Genomic DNA, 3,591 nt, shown 5'->3' on the forward strand with positions numbered 1-3,591 from the left:
CATGATAAGCGACACGGTGTGGCGTGGCATGGCGCGTTGGGACAAGGGGGAGTTATTATTGAGTGGCAGTTGTCGGTTTCAGCAGAGGTGTTGATGTGAAGGATAGCTGGGGAGAAGTAGGTCAATGTCCCACGATGAGCGACACGTGTGTGGCGCGGCATGGCGCGTAGGGATAAGGGGGGGTTATGATTAATTGGCATTTTCAATCGGTTTTTCAGTCGGTTTCAGCAGAGGTGTTGATGTGAAGGATAGCTGGGGAGAAGTAGGTCAATTTCCCATGATAGGTGACACGGTGAGGCGTGGCATGGCGCGTTGGGACAAGGGGGAGTTATGATTTATTGGCAGTTGTTGGTTTCAGCAGAGGTGTTGATGTGAAGGATAGCTGGGGTCGTGTGAAGGATAGCTGGGGAGAAGTAGGTCAATGTCCCATGATAGGCGACACGGTGTGGCGTGGCATGGCGCGTTGGGACAAGGGGGAGTTATGATTTATTGGCAGTTGTTGGTTTCAGCAGAGGTGTTGATGTGAAGGATAGCTGGGGTCGTGTGAAGGATAGCTGGGGAGAAGTAGGTCAATGTCCCATGATAGGCGACACGGTGTGGCGTGGCATGGCGCTTTGGGACAAGGGGGAGTTATTATTGAGTGGCAGTTGTCGGTTTCAGCAGAGGTGTTGATGTGAAGGATAGCTGGGGTCGTGTGAAGGATAGCTGGGGAGAAGTAGGTCAATGTCCCATGATAGGCGACACGGTGTGGCGTGGCATGGCGCTTTGGGACAAGGGGGAGTTATTATTGAGTGGCAGTTGTCGGTTTCAGCAGAGGTGTTGATGTGAAGGATAGCTGGGGTCGTGTGAAGGATAGCTGGGGAGAAGTAGGTCAATGTCCCATGATAGGCGACACGGTGTGGCGTGGCATGGCGCTTTGGGACAAGGGGGGAGTTATTGATTGAGTGGCAGTTGTTCGGTTTCAGCAGAGGTGTTGATGTGAAGGATAGCTGGGATCGTGTGAAGGATAGCTGGGGAGAAGTAGGTCAATGTCCCATGATAAGCGACACGGTGTGGCGTGGCATGGCGCGTTGGGACAAGGGGGAGTTATGATTAATTGGCAGTTGTCGGTTTCAGCAGAGGTGTTGATGTGAAAGACCACCTGTTGACAATAGCCACGTTTTACAATACTTAATAACGATAATTTATTACAACACTTATAAAATAAGGTAGCACTAAGATTCGGAGCTTGCAAAACCTTACGGCTCCTGCTAAACAACGTTTACGGTGATACAGAATTCAATGTTATTAGTAATTTAAACAATTAAATAATTTACACCTTATAATTTTTATTGTAAATTAATAAAATTATTTGATATGAAGGAATTTTCATAAGTAATACTAAGTGTCGCTGATTAGTTAAAATTTAGTTTTTAACAAGTTATTATAAGTTATTACTTATAAACAGCACTAATTTATTCATATTGGAAATATTCCATTTAAACTTTAGCACTAAAAATTCAAGAATCTCATGTGACATATTCTTTTGAACGTAACAAACAAGTTCCTCTAATAAAAATACATTTTCTGGAAGGTTAAACTAGATAATTGTTTTCTCAATATATTAAAACTTCCCTGCCGTTATTGACTTACATTCATAAACTAGCAACATACAATTTAAGGATTGAGTATATTAGCTGGATAAAAAGTGATTATTTAAACGTTATTTGATCAATTTAAAATATCTATTATTTTATTATATTACACGTTCATGTAAAAACTATACGAAGGAAACAATGTATATGTGTTTGTGCTTATATTTTGTTTGTTTGTTTAGATTGTTATGAAAGGTTTAATATAACTTTTGCGATAAATATTGGTGCTGTACTCATACTTTTCCTGAAACACCTTTAATAAAGGTAGTAAAATTCATAGTGTAAAAATTAAAAATACTAAAGTTGCTTTGCAACCATAGTAACCACGTTCCATGTGTCAGTTTTCTTAAGACTGTAAAACTATTCTATAGAAACTCTTACTGAAGTTTAGTAATATTTTAGCTTATTAGAATTATAGGTGGTTCAAAAATAATGTCATAAACTATATCCTCTCTAAAAATCTCCATCCAAAAGTTACAAAACAGTTTAGTTTAGAGGAAAAAACAAAACTGTATTAAAACCTTGATACAAACCTAGAGGGCGCTCTTATTTTGACAGCATTTCGCATGAGAGTGAAAATGTGAAACTCCTCGAAGATCGTATATCTGTTTTATACTTCATTTAGATGTGTTAAACATATGGAATTATTATATTTTAATAATCCAATTGGTACAACACAGTATCGAAGAACCCGATAGAAGAACGAAATTCTTACTAACCAATCCAAAAGAATGACTTAACCACAGGTGTCACTATGTCACATGGTGAAATTTTTTATTACTCAGTTCACATAAAAAATTTATTTATTCTGTGACTTTATCGTTGTCACCATGGTTACCCTGTCGTAGACCCTATGTAAAACTTAAACTTGTATTAATTCATTTAATAATTTTGTATTGAGTAACATGTAATATATTCATTTACTTCTATTTATTAGTTCCACCACCTCTCTACTGTGTACTTGGTTTAATTTCTTTCTCATAGTCAAATAATACGTATTGGATTTGAAAATAAATTCTTAGAAATGTAAACTTGATTGATTTGATTCAGATAAGAACTTACTTTCCAAATACACATTTATGGCCTTCAGATATGATGTACTCAGTACTGTAAACAACAGATAAACGCTGTAAATTGCTCTTCCACGCTATCTGTTAACAATACGAGAAACTCGATGGAGTTACTACTCGGTCGCTACGCTCAACACAGGCCATATAATCACAGTCAAGTCATAGATTATGAAACACAATAGTGCAAGATGTTATCTCTTATTTTAGATAAAAATTTACAATTTTGACAAAATATTATTACTGTTTATTGATAATAATAGATACAAGTATCTGAGCAAAATGTACTTCAATAATTAAAAAGTTACGGGCCGCTCCGGGATTTGAACCCGGGACCTCCTGCACCCAAAGCAGGAATCATACCCCTAGACCAAGCGGCCGATATTAATGCTAATTAGGCTTGCAATTGAGAGTTAAATTTTAAAAGAGAAAGTAAGACACTAACTTTCCATTTGGAAAGCCGTTTAGAGTGCGACTGATCGGTCATTGGTTCATCAGTAACACTCAAAGCAAAGGCGAGCGTCTGTTTCATTACGCATTTGCAGGCGCACGTCCTAAGAAAGCCATTTAAAAATAAAAAATGTTAGTTTTTCGTCTTTTTGGGTCTTTTTCGTTTAAGGGCCAGCACAAAAGACCCTAGCTTGCCTATTCAAAACTCAGATCACGCGATGCTTGCCCGCTGCGCAGCGCTTTGCGCTGCTGGCTCTTTTGGAAAAAAAATTTAACTCGAGCTTGCAAAGTCCAAGCCCAGATCAACTACGCCATGACTGCTTACACACACAAAACTCAGACAGAACTAACGCAGGTTTCATTACAGGCAAAAGATAAGCGACGCGCGTTTATCACTGATAAGATAAGACGAGTTTATACTAGAAGTAGTACCTGGCCTA

General features: G+C 38.5%; 1 non-coding gene across 1 annotated transcript; it reads right to left on the reverse strand.

Moving 5' to 3' along the window:
• Positions 1-3,009: 3,009 nt before the first annotated feature.
• Trnap-ugg lies at positions 3,010-3,081 on the reverse strand. The gene has a single exon. It is a non-coding gene; the product is annotated as a tRNA-Pro (tRNA).
• Positions 3,082-3,591: the final 510 nt, after the last annotated feature.

This window comes from Homalodisca vitripennis, chromosome 6, assembly GCF_021130785.1.
Source record: "Homalodisca vitripennis isolate AUS2020 chromosome 6, UT_GWSS_2.1, whole genome shotgun sequence".
In the NCBI taxonomy this organism is placed as follows: Eukaryota; Metazoa; Arthropoda; class Insecta; order Hemiptera; family Cicadellidae; genus Homalodisca; species Homalodisca vitripennis.